The sequence below is a fragment of the Erithacus rubecula genome (genome assembly GCF_903797595.1).
Source record: "Erithacus rubecula genome assembly, chromosome: 22".
Classification (NCBI taxonomy): Eukaryota; Metazoa; Chordata; class Aves; order Passeriformes; family Muscicapidae; genus Erithacus; species Erithacus rubecula.
This window is the reverse complement of record NC_136674.1, coordinates 9,646,676-9,659,606: the sequence shown is the minus strand read 5'-3', so window position 1 is coordinate 9,659,606 and position 12,931 is coordinate 9,646,676. Positions and strand designations below refer to the sequence as shown.

At 49.9% G+C, this 12,931-nt stretch overlaps 2 protein-coding genes and 1 long non-coding RNA gene across 3 annotated transcripts in view; 1 reads left to right on the top strand and 2 right to left on the bottom strand.

Moving 5' to 3' along the window:
- Window positions 1-12,931, bottom strand: part of GALNT17 (polypeptide N-acetylgalactosaminyltransferase 17) — a 203,297-nt gene that overhangs the window by 28,123 nt on the left and 162,243 nt on the right. The window lies entirely within an intron of this gene.
- LOC306811325 (S-adenosyl-L-methionine-dependent tRNA 4-demethylwyosine synthase TYW1-like) overlaps window positions 1-12,931 on the top strand; it is a 396,352-nt gene that overhangs the window by 316,775 nt on the left and 66,646 nt on the right. The gene's annotated exons all lie outside the window — the stretch shown is intronic.
- On the bottom strand, window positions 8,460-9,484 carry LOC306811341. The gene is made up of 2 exons (XR_013776652.1): window positions 9,404-9,484; window positions 8,460-8,794 (listed from the first exon to the last, which is right to left on the bottom strand). It is a non-coding gene; the product is annotated as an uncharacterized lncRNA (long non-coding RNA).

Below are 12,931 nucleotides of genomic sequence, written 5' to 3'. Positions count from 1 at the left end.
GCTGGAGGGGGTTTGGAGCACCCTGGGATAGTGGAAGTGTTCCTGTCCATGGCAGGGGTGGAACCAGGTGATTTTCAGGTCCCTCTCAACCCAAACCAGTCTGGGATTCTGAGATTCTGCCCCACCAGCAGCTCCTGGAGAGGGGTGGGCAGTGAGCTGCCTGGGAAGAGGAGGGACAGGGAGAGCTTCCAGAGGAAGAACAAATGGGGGAACATGCTCAAACAGGAGCCCACAGGGTGTGGGTGGAGCTGTACAGCACTCCTGGTACCCCACTCCTGCTGCAGCACCCCTGGCACAGCATCCCTGGTGCAGCATCCCTGGTACCCCAGCCCTGGCACAGCCCCCAGAGCTCCTGGGCTGTCTGGGCAGGCTCTGCCTCCCCACTGAACTCACCCAGGGAGCCCCCAGCCCATCTGCAGGAGCTTGGTGACACCAACACCCAGAGGCAGCAAGTTCCTGGTGCAAACCTGCTCAGAGATTTCTCCACTGAGGCCCATGGAAGGCACATTCCTGCCTGGATTAATATTTTGGGAGTCACCTGGTAGCCCTTGGGGTGGGCCAGGCTGGTGGGGCTCTCTGATGGGCTTTTGACAAGGTCAGGGTCCAGAAGAGCCTCCTGCCCTGGGGGATGGGTGGGTGCTCTGCACAGCCCCAGCCTATTCCCCTCTGCACCAGCAGAAAGGCTGGGGGAAAAACACTGGAAAAAGAACAACAGGGCCAGACTGTGCCCTGCTATTTTGGTCTGAGAGGCTGGAAAAGGTGGGAACTCCTGATGTCCCCAGTTTAATCCATTCTGCCACCTTTGCCATCTCTATATCTTGTGTATTGGAAATCCCTTCCAATATATAAAAGGCTTGGGATTCCCTCAAGAATAATGAAATGAAAAATGAAGCATCAGCTCCTTCCAAACAGGAGGATGGTGATCACCCATCCCCTTCCAAATTCTGCTTCTTCTCAGGGAGAATTTCATCTTGGTCTGAGCCCCCCCAGCTTTGCTCCCATCTCTCCCAGTCACTCACACATCTGGAGGTGACTTTCATTAAACTGAGATTAAAAGGACTTTCTCCACAGAAAAAATCATAAAATGGAAAATGTCTCATTTCAGCTTTTTCCTCCAAATCCAAGCCTTGCCATTCAAGGGCAGCCAGCATTAATAACTCCCCTGCTGAAACAGCTCCTTCTATTTGATTCCTGTCAAACAACAGAGGCTCCAAAACCCAGAGGGTGGCACAGGACACAGATTTACAGCCAGACCCCAGGGCAGGGCTGGGGCTGGGTCAGGGCAGGTTTAGGTTGGATTTTGGGAAAGGTTCTTCCCCAGAGGTGCTGGCACTGCCCAGGCTCCCCAGGGAATGGGCACAGCCAGAGCTCCAGGAGCTGCCAGGGATGCCCAGGGTGAGATTGTTGGGGTGTCTGGGCTGGATCCATCATCCCTGTGGGTCACTTCCCACTCAGGAGATTCCAAGATCCAAACTTGAGCTGTGAGACCCCACAGCACCCTGAAAACAAAGGACATGAACACCCCTGCTCCAGTCTCACACTTATCCCTGCCAGGGATTTGCTGTGAATTCAGTCTGTCCGTGTCTGAAAAACAGAGATGAGTCAAAAGCATCTGAAAACTTTATCTTTTAAAATCTGGAATGTGGTGATTCCAGTGAAATTCTGCCAGAAAATAAATGGAGCATTTCAGGGGAATGGATGAAGCCTCATTTAGAGCTCATCAGAATGGAGGGTGTCTGCATTTCTGAGTTTGTATGAAGTTCAAAACTCTCAATAATTGATAATAAAAGTGAAATGGAGCAAAATTTCAGATTTAGTGCAACCAAACATCCTCATTAACTCTACATTTCTGAACTTCAGTTCTGGAAACTTTTCAGGTTTTTTTCTGAAATGCATTTGCAAACCCAAATAGAAATGATGAGTTTTGGAAAGCAGAATGTAGGAAGTGAACAAGGCAGAAGAAAAGGGACAATGAGCAGTGCTGTGTCCTCAGGTCACACCAAAATTATGACTCATTTCTTGCTCATTTGTTTAGATTTCAACACTAATTGTTATTAGTCTCTAATTCATCAGCATCCCTCGACTTGGCATGAGAGTAAAATAACAAATATAGAAATTTCCTGTGAACACACCAAAGCAAAAGAGAGGGAAACAAAGCAGAGAGGGAAATAAAGCAGAAAATCAGAAGATCCCACTTTGATTGCTCCCTAAATTTTTCTAAATTCTCTGCTGGAGAAAAGTGCTCATTGCTGCAGCCTGAGGGATGGTTTTGGTGCATCCCTTTGCTCCTGCAAACTCACACAGGAAAAGAACTTCTCCAACACTGCTCACATTTTGCAAGTCATGCCAGCATGTTAGGGTTATTTTATTTTATTTATTTGATTTTATTTTCCCTGTGAGTCACAAAGCAGCCTTAAAGTCACTGCAGGACTTAAAGCAATGAAAAGCCTTCAACCAAACTCTCTTTAAAATGAGACCTGGGCCACGTTCTGGCTCCACTTCAAATGACACTTGGAAAGTGTGAGCCAGTCCCTGAAGGCAAATGGAAAATTTCCATGCACTGCAGCAGCCCTGGGCAGGATCCCAGCCTGGACTGGCAGTGCCAATGCCACCAGGGCTGCCACTGCCAGCACAGAACGCTGGCAAAACTTTCAGTTTCATTAAAAACCTGCAAAAGGAGCTGCTCCTCCAAGGCTCCAGAGCTGGAAACCCCTCTCAGCTTTTCCCTGGTGTAACTGGAAGCTGTTCCTTGACCTGCCCTGGAAGGGAGCTGTGCCAAGCACAGTTATCCAAATCTCATCTTCCCCACTGCCACAGCTCAGGCAGGGGCAGCATGGGGCTCTCCTGCTCCTCCCTGGAATTTTGGGGTGCTCCAAGCCTTCTGTCTGAGGGTACAGACTCCTTCCACCCCCTGCATTTTTAGTGAAGGGTTCTTGCTGAAAGCACCAGGACAGAGCAGCTGAGTTTCTGTTTCCAGCCCAGCTCAGAGCCCTGGGAGCTGCTGGAAAAGAAAGGCTCAGGTGTGGTGTGCCCAAAGCTGCCCCAGCCCGGGGAGCAGAGCACAGGTACAACACACACAGCTCCTGTATCAGTGTTCAGTGATAATGGGGCTTTGTGTGTGCTCAGCAGGCATTTAATAACTCACCTTGTTCTCATTTGCTCTGTGCTGTCTGTCATGGTTTGGGTGCTTTTAAACATTTTCAGAGCTATTTAGAATTACTCATCCTTCTGCAGCATGAAATGAGAATCTGAGCTCCAACTGCTGGGACAGAGCTTGTCACCGATGGGTTTCATCTCCTCTAATTACTGCTGAGACAGATGTCTCCAGCACAGAGCTGTGACTCAGCTTCCCAGGGACCCACACTCCCCGTGTTCCAGAAAAAAACAGCAGGAAAAACTTCTCCTTGTGCTTTGAACTGCCAGAGGGCAGGGATGGATGGGATATTGGGCAGGAATTGTTCCTGTGAGGGTGGGCAGGGCTGGCACAGGGTGCCCAGAGAAGCTCCTGGATCCCTGGCAGTGCCCAAGGCCAGGCTGGACAGGGCTGGGAGCAGCTGGGACAGTGGGAGGTGTCCCTGCCATGGCAGGGGTGGCACTGGATGGGCTTTAAGGTCTCTTCCAACCCAAAGGAATGCAGGATTCCATGAGGGTGTTTGGGGGTGATCTTCTGCCTAAAACTCAGCCTTGCGCTGGGCTTTATCTGGCCAGGAGTCTGAGCCCAGCCTGGAGAGAGAATGGGGCTGGCACAGAGGTCCCAGCTGCAATTCCATGGACAAACTCAGCCCAGCCAGCCCACCAGGCACAGGAACTCCATTTCCATGAAAATACAACCTGGAAATTCCTTGTCATCCTCTCCAGCCCCAGGTAAGGCACTAGAGCAGAACAGAGGCACAGGCACTGCTCTCCTGGAGCTTGTCCAGTCTGCCAGTGCAGTGCTGGACTGGGAGCACAGCCACACCAGCAAGGAGCCCTCCATGGTGACAGTCAGCCTCACACCAGCTGATTTACCCTCTCCCCAGCTCCACACGTGCAGGACAGAGCCAGGATTCCACTCCAGCTGCCTTAAAACCAGACTTTGCTGGGTCCCACACGTGCTGTGCAGAGCACAGCAATCCCTGGTGCTGCCAATGCCATTGTGTGATGGTGGCACAGGGACTTGGGCTTAGTCCCAGACCTGTAAAATCCCTTAAAATGAACTAATAGCAGCTGTTAAACAAATGTGGGATTCAAAGGCAGGCATTAATTTCTGCATTGTCAGAGGTCACAGCCCACACCATCTACAATCCACAATTAAGGGGTGTTCAGCTCCCTCCAAAAGGCAGCAACAATTACTCAGGACAATGGAACTGTAGTTGCTGTTTTTCTCACAAGTGCTTTGCTTTGCCCAAACCCCATTGTTGTATTTCATTTTCACACTGATAGTGTTTCTCTTTTCTGCATTTCCTAAATGAAAACCAAACCCCAGAGTTTTCACACCCCCCAAAAAATGGAAAAGAAAGCTGAAAGCAATTATTTTTCTCATTTTCCCTTCCTGCGTGGCAGAAAAATTTTAACAGCCAGAGGGCAGGGTTAGGTGGGATATGGGAAGGAATTGTTCCCTGGGAGGGTGGGCAGGGTTTGAGATGGAATTCCCAGAGCAGCTGTGGCTGCCCCTGGATCCCTGGCAGTGCCCAGGGCCAGGTTGGACATTGGGGTTGGAGCAGCTGGGACAGTGGGAGGTGTCCCTGCCATGGCAGGGGTGGCACTGGATGGACTTTGGGGTCCCTTCCAACCCAAACCTGTCCCTCCACCTGTATCCCTCCCACCCCCACAGACAGCCCAGCTGTGGGGCCAGACACAGAGAGATTTGCAGAGAGGTGAGATGAACACTGCAGAGCTCATCCACACATGGGATTGTTTAGGAATGACTTAGGTTTGGTTCCCCCCACTCCTGGATCACGGGAGACACTCTGCAAGTGCCTGGTGGAAGCAGCATTTTTCAGGCCTAAGGCAATGCCTATCAAAATCAACACAAAATTCCTACAAACCTCACCAGACACTGAGTAAGGACTAAAATATTCAGTCACCAGCAAGAAGCTCAAGCTGTAGTTAATTCTTTATTAAGCAGAATAAACAGATTAACCTAAAAAAACCAAATTACAATGTAAAGCTTTTGTCTTTGCTGCCTGGACACGTGCACAGAGTGAGTGAGGATGTGAGACCTGTCCTGCAGCACCATCCTGGGAGGCAGCTGGGAGCAGCAGAGTCAAACTCCTCCAAAAGCAGGGATTTGTTGGAACAGGTTTTAAGCCAGGCTTATCTGCTTTGCCTTGGCTGTGCCCAGGGCAGGGCCCTGGTCCCTGATGGTCCCTCTGTGGAGCAGAGGGATGGGCACAGCTGGAACTACACCCAGGGGAGCACCAGCTCCCTCTGCACCAATTAGGTTAATTAGAACTAAACAGCTAATTTCTGCACAACTCTGTTCCAACAGATGCCACAGCAGAGACTCTGCCTGCCATCAATGCAGGGAGCTGAGCTGAATTCAGAGCTAGGGCTGAACCACCCCTGCTGGACCTGCAGGAAGAACCCCAGAGTGACAGCCACAGGGACAGGGACAGCCACAGTGACAGACACAGCCACAGTGACAGTGACAGACACAGCCACAGGGACAGTGACAGCGACAGCCACAGTGACAGTGACAGACACAGCCACAGTGACAGATACAGCCACAGGGACAGGGACAGTGACACTGACAGCCACAGTGACAGTGACAGTGACAGACACAGCCACAGGGACAGGGACAGTGACAGTGACAGCGACAGCCACAGTGACAGCCACAGTGACAGTGACAGTGACAGACACAGCCACAGTGACAGACACAGCCACAGGGACAGGGACAGTGACACTGACAGCCACAGTGACAGTGACAGTGACAGACACAGCCACAGTGACAGACACAGCCACAGGGACAGGGACAGTGACAGTGACAGCGACAGCCACAGTGACAGCCACAGTGACAGTGACAGTGACAGACACAGCCACAGTGACAGACACAGCCACAGGGACAGGGACAGTGACACTGACAGCCACAGTGACAGTGACAGTGACAGACACAGCCACAGTGACAGACACAGCCACAGGGACAGGGACAGTGACAGTGACAGCGACAGCCACAGTGACAGCCACAGTGACAGTGACAGTGACAGCCACAGTGACAGACACAGCCACAGGGACAGTAACAGTGACAGCCACAGCCACAGCCACAGCCACAGCCACAGCCACAGCCACAGTGACAGTGACAGGCACAGTGACAGTGACAGGCACAGTGCCACAGCCACTGCTGCCCAAACAATTCCTGAGTTCATCCACACCATAACATCAAACCAAATCTATAAAGCAGCAGGAAAGCTGCAGGGAAACGAGACAAACATCTTTGCACACTCAAAGGGTGACTCACTGGAGGAGTGCAAGGACTGGTGAGAACTGGGACACTGAGAGGATTCCAAAACCAGAATAATGAGTCCCAAATCCCAGAGGCTGAGGTGTGAATCCATGATTCACAGGGCTGGGGGCTGCCTCTGGCAGCACCCACTGACACCCCTGAGAAGGGCAGGTCCAGGGACCACTGGGCACTTCTGAGACTCTGCATGACAAGAGCATCAAAGTGAAGGAGGAACCAGAAATCCAGAGCTGGGCAGATCAAATGTGGCAGTCTCTGATCAGCCTCGTGATTTCACTCTGACTCTTAAATCTGTTAGCTTCAACCCACAGTAAAAAGACATTCCAAGGGAAGGCACATTCTTACAGGGCTCTGCTCTGCCATCTGCAAATCATTATTCCTCCTTCATAAAAATAACTAAGTGCAAAGGGCTACAAGAGGAGGAAGAAATTCCTCAGCTCCTTCCAACAAGAATTTTTACCAGCAGCCAAGAAGGAAGAGGAAAGACCTGGGTGCAGTGTGTGCACTTCCAACACTGAGGGAGCAGGGAGCAGAAAGGGTCTGGATGAGTACAACACTGATGGAGTGGATCAGATATTGGAAGGAATTGTCTCAGTGAGGATGGGCAGGGCTGGCACAGGGTGCCCAGAGCAGCTGTGGCTGCCCCTGGATCCCTGGCAGTGCCCAAGGCCAGGCTGGACAGGGTGGGAGCAGCTGGGACAGTGGGAGGTGTCCCTGCCCAAACAAGGTGGTTTTTAAGATCCAATCCAAACCATCTGGGACTGTGGGCTGCTGCTGACACAGCTCCATCCACAGCAAGAGCCAGCTCAGGGGTGCCTGCCCCTCACCCTGTGCTCAGGCTGGCAGCACCGTTTGTGTCTTTGGCTTCATCCTGTCCTGGGAATGAAGCCTGGCCCAAGGAAAGCAGCTGTTCAGCTGCTATCTCATGATCTTTTAGATGAATATTTTTTCCTTTCCAATGTGAGTCATGAGACTGGAACGAGTGAGATTGTAAAATTTAAAAAGTTATCAGCTCTCCATCACTGGAGACATAAACCCCCTTTTCTCTCCAGTGACAATTAACAAGTAGCAACAGCAGATAAACTGGAGCTGTCTGCTTCCATCCCCATCTAATCTTCAAGTAACTTCAACCCCCCCAGAACTGCTGCTCCTTATCTGCAGCACAGCCCCTGCAGATGAGGCTGTCTCCACAGGAAGGATAAGGATGTACAGGTAAAAAGCAGATAAAGAGATGGGGGAAAGGCTTGGCAGGCTAAAAAATTAGGCCAAAATCTAAAGAGCTATTGGTGAGAAGCAGCACAGGAGGAGGGATGAGAGGGAAGAGAAGAACTCCTGGAGCTGGGATTTATGAATGTGCCATGAACAGCCTGAGCTCCTGGGAGTGCTGTGGGAATATGGAATCAGCAGCTGCAGCAGAGGGGGTTTGGGGGTTAAATCTCAGCTCCAGGTAAAGGCTCTCTGGCCATGTCCAGCCCTGCTGGGAGCCTGGGCTTCTCCAGGAGCAGCCTGCCCAGATGGAGGGGACTTGACCCCTCTCCAGCAGCAGCCCCAAGCCTTCCCTGCTCTTCCTCCACCTCAGACTGACCCTTTGTTGTTTTGTTGTTGCCATCCAGGTCTTCCACCAGATTCAAGTGGGCTTTGGCTTTCCCAATCCCACCCTCACACACCTGCATCGTGTCTGGATTCTCCCTGAGGGATCTGACTCTGCCTTCACCTTTGGAATGTTTTTTTCAATGTCAGGAGCTCTTTCTTCACCCACACAGACTCCTGCCACCTCTCCTGACTTCCTGCATGTCCCAATGAGCCACGGGCAGATGATCCTTGAAAATCGACCCCTCCACCTGGACCTTGCTTCAGTTTGTGTTCTTATTTTTAAAAAAAGGTCAATATAAAGTAATTCAGAGCATGTCCCACTCCTTTTGGATCTCCTTCCTGAGCTGAGAAGTCCCAGCAAGCTCTACCAAAGCTGCACTTAGATATCACACTGCTAAACTACTACAGGCGAGACATCACAGGGAGATGATTTGGGCTTTGTTTTTCTTCAGCAAAAAAGTGCTGGAAGCAATTTTACCTCTCTTTTATCCAAACCTGAAACATATTATTGAGCTCTCTAGATTCCATTAAGGCATCAAAGCTGTGTTCCACACCATGGTTCTTTCAAAAAAAACAATCCAAACTCCAAAGTCTGCTTTCAGCTTGAACTGTCAAAATATTTTCCAGACACAGCACAGGTACACACTGAGAGCTGCCAGTCATCCCCAATGTCTTCCCTGGAAAGGACAATTTTACCTTCCTGCTTGCTGGAAGCTTTTAATTCCTTTAATTCCTTTTGTGGGCACGCTTCATGCTCAGTTTCTGTGGAAGGCAAGTAAACAAGCTGTGATTTCCAGAGGATGCACACAGGTGGGTGTGAGAGACACAGCAGCCACAGCCAGGGGAGCAGCAAACACTGCAGCAGGGCTGTGGCTCCCAGCAGGGGCCAGGACAGGTTAAAATCTTTGCTGGTACCCCTTGGAGCAAAAAAAAAGCCTGGTTTAATTAGATGTAATGGTCCCCAAGAGCCTCTGCTGTTTGCACTGGCTGCTGTGTTTGCCAGTGTCAGTCTGTGCTCTGATCCCCCCATTCTGCTCCCAGCCTTCCCCTCCTCCTGGCTGCTCCCACATGGGGCTCTCTCCCTCCTGCCTCTGCCCCCCAAACAGCCCCAGAGGAACAGAGCAGATAAACCAGCCCCTGTGAACTGCGATTCCACACCCTCCAAGAGCTTCTTCTGCCTTTCAGCTGACTCTGAGTCAGACTGAGACCACTCCTGACCAATTCCATCCCTCTGACAGTTTATATATGAAAAACAGGGAATTGTGACATCTTAGCCCCCCCCAAGATCCACCTGAAGCCAGGAAACCTGAGCCCAAGTTAGTGACAAAATTTCAGGATTATTAAAGCTGCTGAAGAGAGGAGCTGTTCCACCTTCAGCAGGCTGGCAGCAGATCCATGGAATCAGAGAAGCTCTGAGTGCTTTGGGATGGAAGGGACCCTACAGCTCATCCAGCCCCAGCCCCTGCCATGGGCAGGGACACCTCCCAGCAGGGATGGAAAGGTCACAATGGGGTCACAGTGGGATCACAATGGGGTCACAATGGGGTCACAATGGGGTCACACCAGGATTACAACAGGATCACAACGGGGTCACAATGGGATCACAATGGGGTCACAATGGGGTCACAATGGGGTCACAGTGGGATCACAACAGGATCACAATGAGATCACAAGGGGATCACAAAAGGGTCACAATGGGATCACAACAGGGTCACAATAGGATCACAGTGGGATCACAACAGGGTCACGAAAGGATCACAAATGGATCATAACAGGATCACAATGGGATCATGAAGGGATCATAACAGGATCACAATGAGATCACAACGGGATCATGAAGGGATCACAACAGGGTCACAATGAGATCACATTGGGATAACAATGGAATCACAACAGGATCACAATGAGATCACAATGGGATCATGAAGGGATCACAGGGCTTGGCTGCCCAGCCCACACCCTGCATTGTGCTCCCCAAACAAAGGCCCTGTAGCCAATTCCCCGATGCCTCTTTTACAACCTGAGCTGCTTAATTAGCCTGGGATGAGCTACTGCATAATTAATGAAGCAGCCCCGTGCTGTGCCTGGCTCAGCACAGGCTCCAGCCACACCAGTCACAACCTCCAGGGTTTGATTTTTGGGGATTGACTTTTTTTTACCTTGTTTCTTGCCCCAGCTGAACAGCAGCTCAAGCCTATTTTGTCATATTTAAAACTTATCTTGTTCAAAAGTGCAGGACTTTGTGATGTGGTTCAGAGGTTCAGCTTGGTTAAACATTGCAGCTCTTTTCCAACCTTAATGATTCTGTGATTTCCTTTAATATCAGTTTGATAACAACATGAATATTTAGCAGTAAATGGCAAAGAGGTGAAAATACCCCAGAAGTTGCTCCCACCACTGCACAGCCAGGGCTGTGATGGGCTGTGATGGCTTTTGGTGCAGCACTGAGTCCTTAAAAACATTTTCAACAAAGCTCAAAGCTCAGACACATGAAAACACACCCAATATGAATTATAAGCTGCTCCTTTATCTCCTAAACTCACCAAATCAGGATATTCTGAGATTCCATGACCATCCATTCAGGGTAACACTGAATTTTATTCTTGGAATTAGTGGCAATTCACTGGGAGCTGGATCTGCAGAGCATTGTGGCCATACATATTCTCTGCTGCACATAAAGGCACAAAAAAAAGACTCTTCATTCCCATTTTAAAGATGGGGAATCAAAGTATAAAACAGCTGTTCAAAATTCCAGAAGGAACCTGGAACAGCCAGGCCACATCTCCAGTGCTGGTCTGTGCAAAGGACTGACCTTTGCAGTGCCCAGGAAATGGGTGAAATATTACATTTGCTGCAGAGAATGAGTAAGGATGGGAGGAATTCAAGGGGGGGGAAAGGAAAAAATTGTGCTCTTTGCTTATTTATAGCCCCAGTCTGTGCTACTGAAGACTCAGTGCCTGCTCACACCCAGGAGACTGCACAGAACCATGGCCAGATGGGCAAATTCTCCACAAAAGGCTCAGAAGGGACTAGAAATGGATCTTTTTTCCCAATCAGGAAGCTCAAACTGACAACATTCAACTTTGCAGAAAAGTAATTTTGCAGCTTTGAGCCCTGCTTTGCAGCAAAGATGGTGAAATTCATGAAATCCCTGGGATGAATGCAAGCCTGGACCTGGCTGGGATGTTAAACCTGAATCTCATCAGGCAGGAGAAAAGGCTGGGGTTCAATTCATCCTCTGAATTTATCACAGCTGTGAACAGGAGGGAACCAGGGAAACAATACATTATGCTGCTTCAGCATTTCTGGCTTCAGGCTCCCAAATTTCAGCATTTTCAGCTGGTGTAGGACTTGGTCCATGGAATCTTCATCCTCAAAGAAATTAATGGGATTTAAATCAGTTGTTGATGCTGCCACGATTTCTCTCTCCCAAAAACAAAGCAGCCCTGACTTTTACAAGGAAGTTAATATGTATAATGATATCTGTGATAATATTTATACCCCATATATAAGCAGTGATGTATAATCCTGCTGGTGCAGGGCTGCCCAGCCCCTCCTGTGTGATACCATCAGGCTCTGCTCCCCAGCATCCCAATGGTCCCCTGCACACAGGAATTCAATTAAGGCACTGAAAGGCAGCTTCTCCTAGCACTGTGCCCAGACAGGCACAGCAATTCCTGCCACAATTAACCAGGCTGAGAAAACAAAATGAAATCTGAGAGCAGCCCTCATTCTCTATTGACTAAAATTCATACTCTGCTTTCAGATAAAGGCCACTGTCAATCTCCCTGTGTGGAGCCACTGGGAGGGAACCAAGGGTAGGAAATGCTGGAGCTGCTTTTCAAACCAGGGGAAGCTTCAAAGTGACAGGAGAGAGGAACAGAAAGGCTGTGGGAAGCAGAGTGATGGGAGGTTACGGAGGACCTGAGGAAAAATGGGATTATCTCAACAACCTTGAGGACAAACCCCTTCATTGTGATGGGGGACACCTGGAATTTTTCCCTTGCTTTTTAAACCCCTGCTCTTCAGCCATTCCAATCCTCTTTCCTGTCCTGCTTATCCTGTTGTCCTCTTCTCCAGTCACTCTGACTTCAATGTGATGTTGGGAAACACATTCCTGATTCCAGTGGGAGGACTGTGGTGCCCCACTGCCACTGCTGGGACAAACCCTGTCCTGTCCCCTCCTATTTGAGCTGCCTGCACTTGAAATTCATCAACTGTGATATTAAGAGAAAAAGTAAAGCAGAGACAGAGCCTATTTATTGATCTTGCTGCTTCACTTATGAGACATCACCAGAGCCAAGGCTGCCCATCACAATGTCCTTTCAGCTTTTTTATCATGTGAAATGTTGACATAAGCACATCTATAATGTGAATTTTTTATTATACTCACATTTATAATGTGAGATGTTCAGTTAAACATTTCACCCAGATCACAAAACTGATTTTATTTGGTGCTTCCAAACATTGTTCAAGTCTGGTGAGCCCCTTCTCCCTTTTCTTGGTCTTGCTGACACTGAGTGCCCTGGAGAGCCTGGAACTGAACTCCTTCCCTGGGTTGGGCTCCAAGAATCCACAGCTTCTGCTACCAGTGACAAATTGCCACTTTAAATTGTTGGAATTCACAGAATCCCAGAGTGGTTTGGGTGGGAAGGGACCTTAAAGCCCATCCAGTGCCACCCCTGCCATGGCAGGGACACCTCCCACTGTCCCAGCTGCTCCCAGCCCTGTCCAGCCTGGCCTGGGACACTCCCACACCCTTCTCCAGCTGAGCACCCCCAGCTCTCCCAGCAGAGCTGCTCCATCCTCTGCTCATCCTGGAGCCTCCTCTGGGCTCCTCCAGCAGCTCCAGCTCCTGCCTGTGCTGGGCCAGGGCTGGGGCAGCTCTGCAGGTGGGTC